At 29.8% G+C, this 16905-nt stretch overlaps 1 pseudogene across 1 annotated transcript; it reads right to left on the bottom strand.

Moving 5' to 3' along the window:
- Positions 1 to 700: 700 nt before the first annotated feature.
- LOC148205840 (non-specific lipid transfer protein GPI-anchored 31-like) lies at positions 701 to 2442 on the bottom strand (annotated as a pseudogene). The gene is made up of 3 exons (XR_015783375.1): positions 2006 to 2442; positions 1536 to 1562; positions 701 to 1085 (listed from the first exon to the last, which is right to left on the bottom strand). The product of XR_015783375.1 is annotated as a non-specific lipid transfer protein GPI-anchored 31-like (transcript).
- Between the last annotated feature and the right edge of the window lie 14463 nt (positions 2443 to 16905).

Below are 16905 nucleotides of genomic sequence, written 5' to 3'. Positions count from 1 at the left end.
CAATTTCACTAAAACAATTACGTGAATATACCAACAGATCTTTTTTCTATCGCAAAACTACATCTTTTACACACTCTAATATACTAACAAGAAAACTACAATATTTAAAGTCTTCTTTAAAAAGAAAAAAATAGACTTCAAAACTCACATTCATTACCTCACTTGTTCAAAAAAAGAGTATTAAACGCACTTAAAAAATTATGAGTAGATGAGAATTTCAACTAAAAGAGATTCATTTTTCATGGTATTGACTCATCTCATCACACTCAAATTTTCTCAATTACATTTTTCCAATAGGGCTCCTCTAAGAAACCAACTTTTAAAGATCTAAAATTTACATTTGATAAAGCAAATCTGAAAAACAACATCAGTTCATATTTGAAAAACGTCAATGTTTTGAGTCAATATAACGTCATACTGATCTAATCCAAACGAAAACATGCATTTATAACAGTACAAACAAGAACACTAAAAACCATTGTTTATTTACATTTGTATTTTTAATAGGTTCTCCTTTCAACAACCTTACAATCGACCAAACAAGGAACAAGAATCCATTTTGCGCGTATACTTAATAATTTTGCAGAAGCGATTGTTTTGACTAAGAAAACCATATTTGAAAAGAAGTCCACTCGAGCTAAGTGGTAGTGCTCATACACCAGCCCATGTCAAATGGCACAAATAAAATACTATAGGAATATAACATGATAAATCTCAAACTGTTATATAAATAAATAGACTTGTATATAAAAGAAAAGAGGGTACAGTCTCAACTCAGGGAATGAATTTTATCTACTATTAAGTCAAACATAGAATGAGATGAAAAACCAAAAGAAAACATCAAAATAATAATCCCTCATGTCATCTCTCTACTCTTAAAATGGAACCAAACTATTCTCAGAAGCTTGAGAGTGTGGCTACCAATATGCCAACAAGCAAGGTTCCAGCAGAAATTGGGAATGATGCTGCGTTTCCTTTAGCTGGTGCTGGTGCAGGAGATACCTCATTTGCTGGACCATGTACACCAGAAGATGAAGCACCAGATGCTTGAGGAGATGGAGAAGCTTTTGGAGAAACCCCTCCAGCTACAAATAAACCATGATTCAATCAGAAACACCAACAATGTTCAAGTCTAACACAGTTATCAAAATGGTCAAGATTTTTCATACAATTAAAAAAAGCATCGAGGTATGAACAGTACAGGAGAAAAATGCTGCTATGAAAAAGTCTCACAAGCAGATTTTTGTCAGTAGAAATGGGGAAATAAACAGATAGAGGGATGTAGAGTTCACAGCTATAATATAATTATTGTTTACTTTAAATCATCATTCACAACAACACAACAACACAACAGAAGAAGAAACAAAACTTCAAAATCAGATATTGCTGTTGTTTATTTAAAATTAAGAGGCTGGAAAAAACAAAGCACGTGATCCCTTTGTAATTTGAAAGAAAAATCGGCTTCAAAAACCACACATCAAGGTTATAAAGGGCATAAAGTACGGGAGAAAAAGTACAGTAACTAGGTGACATACCAGGAGCAGCAACAGGGGATTCGGACACTGCAAAAAAAACAATAGAAGACACAGTTACTGACAAGAATCAAGAAAGAGACAAAACTGCAAAAACGGGTGATACGTATGGAAAATGAGATCCATGTTCATCATCGAGGGAACACACAGAAAAAAAAAACTAAGGGTATCCCTGGTACCACCACCATCATCTGATGTAGCATGCGGTGATGTTAAAAAAATCGGAAAAAAAAGTACAAAAATTGTGCCTCTCAATGTGTTTCTCGCTGGTAACACAAGTGGCGTGACAATGAAAGGCACCATGGGACCGATCCATCTCGAGCATGCATAAAAATGAAACCTTTAACCAACCCAGAAGTGGAAAGCACTGATCTTTATGAAGAAATCTACCATAAAGAAAATGAAAAGACAAAAGCAAAGAGAAAGCAGAGACCCCAAATGGGAAAAGAAAAAAAGTAGCAGAATTTACTCACATCCACAGTTGGCGGCAGAAGGGGCAGAGACTTTGCATGCGGCAGGGAGACTGGTGGCCTTGGTGACATTCAAAATCACACCAAACTGAGCACTGCTTTTGAAAGCCTCGCAAAGGCAAACAGGGGCACTTTTGAGCACAGACTTGAGGCCAGAACAGCAGGTACCCTCTGGCTTGGTGACGGTGCTGCCATTGGTGACAAAGGACAAGCAATCGGCCATGGTGAGAACAAGGGTTGAGCAGTCCACGGACGGTGCTGGCGCTTGATGGGATGATGCGCTTTGTGCTAGATCAATGGCGCATAGAGCCATGAAACACACCATGAACGAGAGTTTTGATGCCATTTCTGGAGAGAGAGAAATGAAGAGAGTGAGGGGAAAGGAGAAGTGAGAGACTGGAAGAGTGAAGAGAAATTAAGGTGGAACACTGAAATGGACTTGGGTTGTGTGGAGATACTTAAATAAGGTCACAAACAACTGAATTCTGTTTTTTTCTTTTAAAAAAAAAAAATTTCAATTTAAGAATTATTAGGAAAGTTGAATATTTTAAGGATGTGGTCTTCCCTGTTGTTTTATTTCTTTTGTTCTTCAAAATTGTTTAATTTTTTTCTCTATTAAACTCTAAAATACTACTTCATACTTCCATTTAGAAATTATTGGGTAGGCTAAATAATTTAAAAAAATTTATTTGATTTCTTTTCAAAAATGACTATTAGTATATTTAGAAAAGTTAAACTTTTAAAAGAACATTTAACAAAAAAAATAAAATAAAATTATAAATAATAATTTAAATATCATGTTAATTATTTTATATGATAAAAATAACTTTTTTATTATGTTAAAGCTAGTGAATTAGTAAAATTATTATTAATAAATTAGGAAAACATAAAATTAATCATACCTATATACAAAGAAATTTTCTTTTATACATTTTTTTCAATTTATCCATTAAATAATATTTTTAATATTAATATGATTATTTTATTAATTTTACTCTTTAAGTAATTATTTTCTAAAATTTAATGTCTTTTCTATTTGATAATTTTTTAATTTAACCATCTTTTTAATTATAGAACTATATACAAAATAAATAAAAAATTGTTTTCAATAAAATTAAGAATATTATTTATATTTAATTTTATAATTATAATAATAATAATAGTTTTATTATTTTTATTACCATAAACAAAATAAACACGTATTTTCATTAGTTATTATAATTATTTTAAATTTATTTTAGAATATAATTAATAAATTTAAATTATTAATTTAATATTTTATATTAATAATAAATGTAACATCTCAAATTATTACGCTTAACACCTTAAAACTTAATTATTACTTCTAGGTAAACAAGAGAATAGTGAAACCAAAATTCCTATTTTACGTCTTGATCTGTTATTTCCTAACACTTATTCACCAATGACATTCTCGTAAACTCACACCATTAAGGTAATCATTATAAAGAAAAAATAGAAAACAAATAGACAAAAACAACAAGAGTAAGCTAATATCAAAACAATAAAACATAGAATTCATAAATTAGCATATAATATATTTCACTTTCAAACTAAGTACAACACCTAAGCATATCATAAAAAGAAAATCTAGACTTGATCGTCCGAATACATGTATTATTGTCGAGCTATGGCGGGTTGTGCACTTATGATGACCTATACTACTCTACAGAGTCATTGTCAATAGGTTTTATCCTACTACACACAAGGTTAGTCCATTAACGCCTTAGGCCAAGGTAAAACTCTTAGACTAGGACCTTCTACTATTCTCACCACATGCATGTCTCATGTAGCATCCCATTTTAATAGTATAAAACTACTAAATTAAGAGTTACAAAGATGATAACTACTAAGGAAAACCACATTTCTAAAGAAGAAGATTATACACCTAGAGAACAAAAACCTATCTATGTTACTGCTTCACCCTCAATCTCGCGCTGAAACAATTGGAAAAATGTTCCCCCTAAGCTCACACCATTTAAGGTGATCATTGCAAAAGAGAAAACACACACAAACAAAAAAAGACAAAAGCAAGGGTAAGTTAATAATAAAAAGAAACCAGCAAGATATATTAATATTGCATCATACATCATATTTCACATAGAGTAAAATAATCATCATAATCATGTCATAGACCTAAACTTGAAAATCTAGATATAGTATGAATGTCAAGCTATAGTAGGTTCAGTCCTTGTGTAGTGGAAAAGCTACCACATAAGGTTAATCCGTTAAAAAGCATTTTGCCAAATGGAGAAAGACTCCTAGGCTAGGACCATGGCGAGTTATGCACTTGCATGGTGGAAGAACTGATACACTCAAAGTTATCACCCAAGGTTAGTCCGTTAAAACGCCCTTTGCCAAATACAGAAAAACCTCATGATAGGACCTTCTACTACTTTCACCACATAACTCACCTCTCTCTATTTGATAATGCATAATCATTAAAGTATCAGGATAACCCCTGGAACTAAGCTTCCTACATTCATACCAACAACACATTGATAACCATCATTAAGAATTCTCCCTAGAATTCTTATAATTCTTACATTCCTTTAACCACACCTTGATACATACATCACTTCATGCATAAATCTTCATAACATTACATATAATATACAAAACACACATTAAATCATCAATGTAATCATTATTCACAAAATCATAAAAGAAAGAAACTCAAAACTCACAAAATGAACATGGCGCTCAGCACTAGAAACCCACCGCTCAGCCCCAACACCACTAGAAAATTGACGCTAAGCACAACTATTCTAGCGCTCGGCCTTACTTTTCTGGCGCTTAGCCCCATATCAGAAAACAACAACCTATTTTTATGGCTTTGATGCACTTGAGACTTATCCAACTGATCAAATTGATTCCTTAAACACTAGTATTGATGTAAAAGCACATTTATAGTTAAAACCAAGTACCATTTTGATAATTAGACCAGAAAGTAGGTGCATTAAACCCATTTAACATCTTTAAAAGTACCTCAATTCAATTCTACATGTTCTAACATATAACCTGCAAACTAAGGGTCTGAATGTCATAAATGACCTAACAACTGATCCCAAATCATCTCCTTTAGCATAAACCTTCTAATTTAGAATTTCACTAGTCAAAACCCCTAAAATGAACTTAAAAACCAACCAAAACACCACATAAGTGCTACTACCACTTTCTATATCAGATTCCAACTAATTAACAACTCTAATAAATCTCGATTCACATCTAAACAGTCTCCAAAACTGAATTTACTCTTTCTAACTCCTAACTCAAAAACTCACATATCAAAACCCCTAAAATTAACCAAAAAACATATGAAACTCAACCTATTAACTACCAAATAGTTCTACACTAGATTTCTACTATCTCAAAGCTCAAACAAGTTTTAAATGACTTTAGAACAGACCTAAAAACTCAATTCCTCCAATTCAACCTTTACTTTGAAAACTCGCCTATCAAGACCTCCTCTTAAAGTCCAAAACTACCTATAAATTCTACCTACTTTTTACTTCTCACCACAACACCAATTTTATAACCTTACCCTTCAAAAATACAACACTTACAAGATTAAACAATTACACATCAAAATCATCCATATCATCATCATACATCCAATAATCCAGTACAATCATAAAAACATTAATAACACTAACACAATCATCTTATTTACAATCAAATTAACATAACATCATATCAATCACCAGTCATACTTGTACATTAAATTATAGAAAACACTAGATTCCTTTACCTTTTTAGAAGACCAAACTATTATAGAAGACCTTATACCACTTTCAAGCTCAAAGAGCTCTATTCGCACCTACAGACAACATAATCATGATTAGGTATGTTGTTTTTACCACTAATCAGTAAAGAACCTAAAAGAATACTCGAACCATACATGTGACAGAGTTAAACATCACATGCATTGGAAAACATAAAACTAAAGAAAAAAGTGGTGATGGTAACACTGATTGAGTATGCCGTTATTACCACTGATTGGGTAGAATTGAAGATCTCACCGCGAGAATCATACAAGTGGCCTCCGATCTTCAAACAAATGAACATGGTACAAGAACCCATAAAGACTAGGCAAAGGACTATAGAAAAGTGGTTTCTAGATATATGGTATGATGAATTAACTGATCTCCTACAATAATACAAACACTACAAGGCATCACCATGGGATCTCTCCACGAGAATCATGGGGAATTACGTCCATCTACCATGCACATGATCAAGACATACTCATTATCATCATACTCAACAACCATAAACATACACGTAAACATGTTCATAAACCATAAATATAAATATATATATATATATATATATATATATATACACACACACACACACACACACACACATATCAATTAATCACCTCATAACAATCATCATTATCATCATATACTCAAAGTATTTCAAATATAAAATTATTTCTAATATTCTGGAAATAACAATCACACAATAACACAATTTTATTCATAGTAGCACGATACACACACTAGGCAAGGAAAATAGCTTGGGAACCCTCACCAACAACTCTAAAAGGGTCAAAAACCCTAAAACAACCTAAAGAACATTCAAAACTGATATCCAGAACCCAAATTTTGAGATCCCAAACCACATAATCTTTGTCAGACGACTCGTACAACCAGAAGCTTACCACCACACCACTCCTTACCAAATGATTTGTCCAACACTTACCACCAGACAACTCCTTACCAGATGATCTACCATATTCTTACCACTAAACAATTTACCAGATGATTATCTTTAGCCAGACGATTATCACTATATTTTTGTACAATAAGAGGCCAACTAAGTCCTAAATGGCCCCAAGATAGTTCCCAAAATTGCAAACTTTCACCAAAACCATGATTTTAGAAATGTATCTGTCAAAACCCCCCATTTTATGCTCAAAACTCACCTCTCTTCTAATTTATTTCAAACCAAAGTTCTATAAATACATCAACTCAGATTCATTAAATCTACATTCCCAATTTCATTAATAAAATACTTTTCACGTCAGCAAACCAACTACACACTAACATGCATAAGTTTTCAATTGAACACACCACCCTTTTTAAGCACCCAACATACCAAATTTCACGATTCAATTAAATTTCACTGATCAATCAACACATCATCATACAAACATCAAATATGATATGCATACTAAATGTAACCAAATAAACTAGCTTCCCTTACCTAATGAAAGTTCAACCGCTCAAAAGGCCAATAATTACTCTCATAATTCTAAAGATGTTAATTGCACCTATAGGGAACATAAAAAATGATCAAGGTATGGGGTTACAATAGTTGATCAACAGAGAACCTTAAAAAAAAAAGCTTAGAGGAGATATGTAACTGAAAAATAGCCACATGCAGAGAAGAAATATAGAATCCTAAAAAAGAATAAAAATTTTGCTTACTCTTTTTGACAAATTGATTGGTTGGATACGAAGATTTTGTCACTTTGATTTTTTAGGAACTTCCTCATCATCAAATAGATGACTCAATGAGAAGAGAGATCAGAGAGAACACAAAGAAAAGTTTTTAGGGTTGAGTTTAGAAAGATGATATGTATTTTTAATGGGTTCCATAGATTTTAATATAGAAAAATTTAACTCACTTGTAAAATTTCTATTTACACATATTTCAATATAAAATAAAATAAAATCTATTATTTAAACACATTATAAATTCTTTAAACTATATCTTCTAATTTCTTATAAAACACATATATATCAAATTTCTCACGTTGATTTGGAATAATATTCTATAACAATAATCTTTTTATATCTTTCTTTTTGGATAATGATACTTTAACAACATTTTTTTGACAACATTTTAATATCATCTACGTGTCATTCTATGATTGGTCCAAAATTACTCTACAATCAATAATAATAATTATAAACACCAACATGGACCAATCACAAAATAACACGTAGATGATGTTAAAATGTTGTCAAAAAAATGTTGTCAAAGTATCATTATCCTTTTTTTTTCCTCAAACTTATTTACAATCTCTATAATTTGGTTTTCACGATTACAAGTAAATTAGTTAAACAGGAACAATCAATCATATCATACAAGTAAAATTACAGTTGTTTTCCAATAAATAATACTCATGTTTTAAATCAATTCACATTTATTCTTCTTATTTTATTTAAATATAATTAAACTAAAATTAAATATCTTTTTATTTTTAAACTTAAATCATAAATTAAAATATATTTACTTAAATTTTGATATAATTTAATTTTAAAATTTTAAAATAAATAAATATAATCATTTTAATCTAATAATATTTTTTAACTTATCAAATTCATTCTAATAATATTTTTTAACTTATCAAATTCATTCTAATAATATTTTTTAACTTATCAAATTCATTTTGAATTAGTATTTGAATCAGTTATACCGTTTTAATATGTTTTATATTAGAGGTCTACCTTAAATATAATTTAACAAATCTATAAAAATTAATATCATTAAGTTGAAAAGATTATATCAATTAATTTTTTTGAAATTCAGAAACTAGTTTCAAAATTTTAAAAATGAAAAAAATTTAATTTTTCGTATAAATTGGAACATAGAAAAATAATTTATTCGTTAAAAAAATGAAAAAATAATTTGTATAGATAAAATTTGAATTGTGCAAATATATTACTATAACAAATTAATGATACATAAAGAAATATGAGTTTATGTTTAGCTTTTGAATTATACATGTACTATGTAGATGTGTTGAATAAAGTTGTTGAAAAGATTGCCTTGAAAATACTTTGAAAAAAAGTTTGAAAAGTATGCAATTTTTTGAGACTTTTGAAAGAGAGTTGTTTCTGAAAAGGAGGTGTGAAAGGGGTTCTTACACGTGGCCACTGCATCAAGTGCACGCAAGTTCAAGTATCCACGTGTCATCTTCACCGCTTCCAATTATGCGCACCCAAATCAAAGCATTTTTCACTTTCTAAAGTAGTATAATTCCTTTAGGACCATATTTATTCCACGAACAATTATTTTAAGAAAAATATTACAAGTAAATAAATAATTTATATATCGTTATATATATACATACCTATATATATATATATATATATATATATATATATATATATATATATATATATATATATTTAAATTTATGTTATTTTTACTAATGAAAACACGTGTATTTATGCATATGTCTATTCACTTTGCACTTATAATAACCACATAAATTATTTTTACAATAATTAGTAAAATAAAACTATAATTAAATTATAAAAATACTCATAAAAGATAATTATAAAAATAAATATTTTTATATACCTTTTATTATATAAATGATTTTTTAATTATAAATAAGGTTTAAACTCTCAAATCATCCTTTAGTTTGTAACCGTCTCGATTGGGTCCAAATTTTTGAAAAATTGAATCAATTCTGTCCTTTCCGTTAAATGTTCTCAAACAGTGTTAACAGATGCTGAGCTGTAATAATTTTTAAGAGGACATGTCATTGTGATTAAATTTAGTGAGGGATGTGTTTTACAATCTCAATTCCACATAACATTTAAAGAGGTGTGAGAAACTTCTGACCGGAACCAACCCAACCATCACCCAACTACCCTACCGCTGTGGTGTGATGGAGAAGAAGCCTTCGATATACCATCTCCCGCACGACACGCTCCACCATATCTTCTCCTCCCTCCCCCTTAGCGTCCTCCCCCATCGTTGTGCCAACGGTGCCACCAACAACAACCACCACTGTCTAACGAAACAGACACGAGATTAAACCCCAAAACTGCAAACTCACAAATTCAATTAAACCAAACACTTTCTGACTCAAAAAAACCACAAATCCCTTTTTTTTTCTTCGGTGTTTAGCATTCAGGTTTTGACAAGGAAGACCTACTTAAGTCATTGCTCCCAAAAAGAGAAGAACAAAGTGAAAAGCCTCAGCAAAAGTCTCTGCTCTGCACGACTAGCAAAGTCGAAGGAAAATCGAGCAATTAGCGAGGCAGAGGGAGATGAGGTGGCGGAAGGGTTTGGAGGAGTCGTAGATGGTGGCATTGTGGAAGGAGGGTTGGGCATAGGTGAGGTTAGGTCCAGTCCGAGAGTCACCGACGGAGAAGGACAACCTCCTTCCATGGCTAGGCCGCCGTGTCCGTCATTCAGTTCCGCCGTCGGAGTACGGTTTTCGACCTTCAATCCCTCACGAGCATCGTTGGATCAACGCCGAATTGTCCTCCTAGACAACCGCCGAAGATGATGCTGCTGAAGGTTGTTGTGCCGAGAAGCCTCTCGCCCATGCAAATGTTGATGACGCCGAAATCCATCGTCGGCGACCTCATAGAGACGACACTGCGACTGTACATGAAGGAAAGTGCCACCCTATCTTTCCGACCAACACAGCCTTCGATTTCAACCTTCATTATTCACAATTTAGTGTATAAAGTAGGTATCAACAATCTCAAACAGAAAAAACTGCTTGCAATTTTCAAAATAATTTGATGTTTTGTTTATGCTAATTGTTGAAATGATTTTTTAATGCTAGATCAGGTTTGAAAGTATGTATAAACTATTTCATCTTTGATGTGATGATTATGCTTTTTTTCAAGTTTGGATATGGAGTTTCTGTTGAAATGCTCAAAAGGAAAGATGAAAACAACAGAGGATGATGAAGACCCTGAATCGCTAACATTTCCAATTAAATTTGTGTCATGTCATAAATTGTTCACCTAAAAAAAATTTCACGTAATATAACACTGCTAAATCAGCATTTTAAGTGTACACCACGTCATCACAATTTAACGTCGTTAGTGAAAACTTACGAAGACCCATAAAATTCTCCAACAAATATGAGTACAATCCAAAAATTTAATTATTTGAACTCAAAATAAGTTACCTAAAAGACAAAATTATAATAAGTTATGTATATAAAAAAATAGTTAAAACAAAAAATCACTTTATCAATGTCATAGATACCTTTTTTTTATTTCATTCACTAAATTATATAAAATAAATTTAATAAAGTCAAATAAATAGCTATATTATATTAATTTTATTAAGAAAATTAAAACGTTATATATATATATATATATATATAAAGGAAAAAGAACATAACTTTTGTAGAAAAAAAATACAATAAATAGTTTAAAGTTAGTCATAAGTATAAAAAAAGGTTATAAGTTAAAAACTAGGGTTTTGAAAAATAAGTTTTAAAGTAAGGTAACGTATACACCACAAGCTAGTAAAATTTGACGTTATATAGAAAGTCTTGTTAAAAATAACAATCTACTTTTAGTTAGTTTGTTGTGTATATTCTAGTTTTGGGTTTTTGAGATAGTTTTCTGAACCACTTTTTACTAAATGTAACCTAATTTGATTGACAAAGGGTTCATTTCATTATTATCATTCTTTTCCATGATATATATAGAAATGAATTTGACAATGAAATTTGGTGATCTAGTTTTAATTTGAATATTTGTTAATTGTTTCTTATTTTCGACTCTCCCACATGGATACAGGGCGATTTTGACTAGTTGGAAAAGAAGAAGACCTTTGATCTCTACTTTCTAAACTTCAACAATGTCATCCATTGATTGTGCAAGGAACCATAATCTACTTTCTAAAATGTTTAAAATAAGGAATTTGTAATTCTTCTTCTATTTTTAGATTATTTTTATTTAGCTATATGGATAATGGAACATAATAAAAACTTGAAATTAAAAAACAGCCCTTTTACTGAAAAGGGATGAAATACGTAAGGTTTATGTTTGGTTTAATTTACTTATTAAAAAAGACTATCTTGATGTGTGAGAATTTGTGTTGTTGAAGGAAAATTTAGAAAATAGAGTTGAATTTAGAAAATGCATTCTTACACGCATAGCCACACAAAGAATCATGAAATTGACCTCATCAAACACTGTATATACAAATTCACCACATTCTCATGCGTGCGTCGACACGCAAAAACGACTTAGGAGGCAGGGAACACGTATACAATTTACTATAAATACTTTATATTTAATGTACTTTTTGTCTTCTCTAATTTATAATTACTGTTGTTGTTTTTTTAATTGCGTATTTTTTTTTTAAATTAATGTGTTTAATTAGTTCATTAATTGATAACGCTTTTTACGATTTTTCATGTCTTTTAGAACTGAAAATTTCAAACGGAGCTGTAGACCAACAAGGCAGTGATTTTGAATGAGAACCTTCTTTTTATTACAGGAAGATCATTTATTTTTATAAACAATTATAAATAATTTTTTCGATTATTAGTGGTTGTCATGTTTTTGATGATATATGTCGATAATTTTTAGGATTTTTTTAATCTAATGTTGATTGAGAAAATGTTCAAGAATATTAACTGGGATTGTTTTTGGCCATATCAACAAAAGAAATTTTTTAACGGTCATTAATCAAAGACAAAATGACAACAACGTGAAAATATCTCAATTGATGTTGCTGTAAATAATTATTGTTAAGAGCAATGGAAAACAATTCGAATCGATGTCAATCCGAAAATAAAAAGCTTCACTGATACCAATGGAAAAAATCTGGACAAATTTTAACTAAAAAATAACATCAATTAAGATTTACTAAAACAATTATCAAATATTGATATTTTTGAACTATTAGCAATTTTTTAATATTTAAATATTTTATCAAAATAAAAAATTAAAATTTAATAAACTAAACGAAAATTAATTTAAATTAAATATATATGAAATTTACTAACTAAATGCAAGGCTAAGCATAAAGGTGTAGTTAATGTTTAATGTAATTGAAAATAAATATATATATCTTTTCTTATGAAGAGAAAATATTACATATTATTATTATTATTACTACTACCATAAACACGTACGTGATAAAGCTTTTGTATGCATTTTTAGATTTGCGCAAATTATTTAAAATTTAAAAGTAGTAATTAATTGAGTAAAATTGAAAAAATAAAAAGTGTATATAGTTATAAATATAATTATATATAAAATAAATTTTAGTCATTAAAATAAAAAATATTATAAATAATATTGTGTAAACAATCTTTTTAGTATGAGTAATTATTTAAATTTGAAAAAGTATTGATAAAAAAGTAAATATTTCTTTTATAAAGTAACTATTTGAATTTTAAAAAAAATTACTAAAATAATAAAACTGAAAAATATTTTTTCATTATAAATAATTTATTTAAATTTAAAAAATATTAATTAAGACAGTAAAATTGAAAAAACAAAAAAAGACACATTCTCTTTATATATAATTACTGACATAAATTACCATTATTATTATTATTATTATTATTATTATTGTTATTATTATTATAAGCGGAACATATTGTGGTATTTGATTTTTGGGTTAAATATGTTTTTAGTCTCTATATTATCAAGCGTTTTTGGTTTTAGTCCCTTTTTCAAAGTAAGGTACATTTTAGTCCTCCCTCTTAAGGAAATTTTGATTTTAGTCCTCCAAAACTAACACCGTTAAAAATCAGCTGGTGTGGCTAACGGTAGACTGACACATTTTTTTTTGTCAGAGTTTATAAGCTTTTCTTCCTCTCTCTCTCTCCCTCGTCTCTTCCTTCAATCCCAAAACACAAAACAGTAAAATCTTCCGGTCAAACTTTTCTCTCGCATCTCCTATCACCGGTCAGACAGCCACCATCATCAAAACCACAAACGCCAGCCCCGAGAGAAGAACCCACACCGATACCAGAGATCAACTTTCCTAAAACTTTGTTGCATTGGACCCTGTTATTTTGCTATACAACATTGAAGACAGGTTGCAGGATTGCTCAGACCGTGCTTTCTTGTTGAATCTACACCGTAAAATATTTTTCTTACAATAAATAAAAAAGAAAATCTATCAGTACTAGGAATCAAGAACAACCTTTCGGAACCTCAAATAGTTAGGGGAAAAACCTAAGAATAGTTCTTGATAGGAAATATGATATTCAATGAATATACTTCAGGTGCATTTGCTTTGTCAGACACTTACAATTTATGTCAAGAGAATTGCGACTATTATGCAGCATTTAGCTTAAAAGAAGTACAAATTTTCTAACTTCGCATCATATTTTTGTTACAGTACGACAATAAGTTCAAAATAAATTCTTGCTTTCACCGAACTACTGAAGATATCATCATCAGACTTACAATGGGGTAAGTTCACTTCATTTTCCAAAACTGCATTGAAAAATCACCAGTACATTTGACTTGTATTGGAGATAATTCAACACACTCTATTTTACAGGGTTATATACTTGTGTGTGTAAGCTAATAAGAAAGTGAAATTTTGCAGGGTTCTCACCCAAGTTCTATGCAGCTACGTGACTTTGCCTCTTTATGCTCTCGGGGCTGGCGTTCGTGGTTTTGATGATGGTGGTTGTCTGACCGGTGATGGGAGATGCGAGAGAAAAGCTTGACCGAAAGATTTTACTGTTTTGTGTTTTGGGATTGAAGGAAGAGACGAGGGAGAGAGAGGAAGAAAAGCTGATAAACTCTGACAAAAAAAAATTGTGTCAGTCTACCGTTAGCCACATCAGCTGATTTTTAACGGTGTTAGTTTTGGAGGACTAAAATCAAAGTTTCCTTAAGAAGGAGGACTAAAATGTATCTTACTTTGAAAGAGGGACTAAAACCAAAAACGCTAGATAATATAGGAACTAAAAACATATTTAACCCTTGATTTTTTAAGTATTTATAAGTAAAGTTAATTTTATTCGTCAACCATGCCAAAGAATATGACAGAAAAAAAAACTTGTGACAGTTTTATTCAACAAATTTCAAAATAGAAATTATTTGTAAAAGGATGATTAACAATAATTATTATACTATAAAAAGTAAAATAAAAATATGAATAGTGTAAAAAGAAAAAGGAATCCTACATAAATATAGATATAGAAGATTATTATTATTGGACACCACAAACCATAGATGTTATTGAATAAATATTGTGAAAGTTACATTATTTAATAAAAAACAACAACACATTATAAATGTAAATTCCAACCGAATCCATGTCCCTACTTATGAATGCCATTATGTCCATCAAAACTCAATGTAAAATTTCAAAGGTACATATGAAAACAAAGTATGAAAACCATGATGGATTCATCTTCATCCTTAACACTCTCTTCTGCCACACTTCCATAATTCGTTCAAAATAAGACACAATTACAATCGCATCATTATCTACTTCTTTTTTACTTTTTAATAATTTTCACAACAACCTCAAACGATAGTTAAATAGAGAGAGAGAATACTACTTATGGGATAATTAGAGCATAGTCATCACATAGTCACTTTCTCTTTGAAAATAAACATTAGGAAAAAAATTACTTTTAAATAATATACACACATTAACTTCGGACAAGTAAGACTATTATGTTCTTATGTTGAAAATTAAAAAGAGATATGATGATGATCTTCAACATGAATGATAAATTGGTCTGGTCCCCTAATTAAAATGTTTCCCACGATAGTTTTGCAACCATGTTTTTATGTATTATGCTATATTATATCTAGTTGGATAGTTTACATAGATTAACTAAATTTATAATATATAAATAGATATAAATTTTATTTTACAAATAATTTCATATAATTGAATTAGATTTAAAATTCAATTAGTATTAAAGAATTATTCAAAATCTATTTTTAATGAAATTTGTTATTTGGTCTGTCACTCATTATTAGATAACTGTTATATTACCATTAACGTCTAGTATCGTATTTATAATATATATATATATATATAAATAAAAGAGATATGTTAAAAATTTCATATTAACTAATATAAGATAAATTTATAGTATATAAATAAATATAAATACTACGTTAATACTAATTTGATTGAATTAAATTTAAAGTTTAATCTTTATTCATATGTGGGAAATATTTATATATTAAAAAAATTGATGAAGACGTGAAACAGCAAGTGATAGAGATGTAGGGAGAGAAAGAAGGGAAAGATTTCGAAGTTCAAACTTAAAATTTGTTGAAAATGACTTTGATAGTTTGTAAGAGATTTATAGTACGTTGTACTCTGCACAGAATGAAAAGGAAAGGTAATTACTGGGTGATTTTTCTCAGTCGATTTGTTTGAAAACTTTTGACTGAAAAGTGTTTGAAAAAATAGCAGAGATGCACATAATTATGAGATTGGGTCCGAGAACGCAAATGATTATAATGATTTGGAATCACAAGCACAGGCAAAATTAGTGACAATAATGGAAGCCAATTCCACGATCCTCGCCAAAAGGAAACACACAACACTTATTATTATACCTTGTGTCTTTGTGTGGCTCAAAAAGCAAAAGAAAAAGAAAAAAAAAGACAGAAATGCATGCTAGAAAATGAAAAAGGTTAATCGAGTAGGGTTTTGGAGGAGCTGGAGTTTGTGTTATTGTAAGTCGTTTCATTGTCAACCAGCAACTTCCCGTAATGATTCATGGGAAAGGTTCAAAGTTCTTGTTGTGTATATTTTATTCTTCAAATTATGTGGCTTGGTTCTTGATTTTCAAACCATGCATGAATAGATGATGTATTAGTTTGATGATAGGGCCATTTCTTATTACTTTACATATTATATTAAAACACATACAATAAAGCTACTTCTACTTCACATTTTACAATAAGCTTTCCAACCAGAGAGATATAAAGAGAAAGTGAGAAGTGTGGGATACAATAGTTCAAAAGTTATTATGTAATTCATTATTTTAATCATTTTTCTTACAAAAGTTTTTTTTTTTCTTCTTTTTTTTAGAATTGAGATGTGGTCCATTGCACTCACCAAATGATGATATCGAAAACTTTATCGATCTAATTCTCTTTGTGTGAGTTTAAATTTAATTGGTGATTTGTGAAAATCAACAAGAATAATGT

This window comes from Vigna umbellata, chromosome 1 (assembly GCF_029865625.1).
Source record: "Vigna umbellata cultivar VRB3 chromosome 1, Vumbellata_1.0, whole genome shotgun sequence".
NCBI classification, from domain to species: Eukaryota; Viridiplantae; Streptophyta; class Magnoliopsida; order Fabales; family Fabaceae; genus Vigna; species Vigna umbellata.
This window is presented reverse-complemented; position numbering and strand designations above follow the sequence as displayed.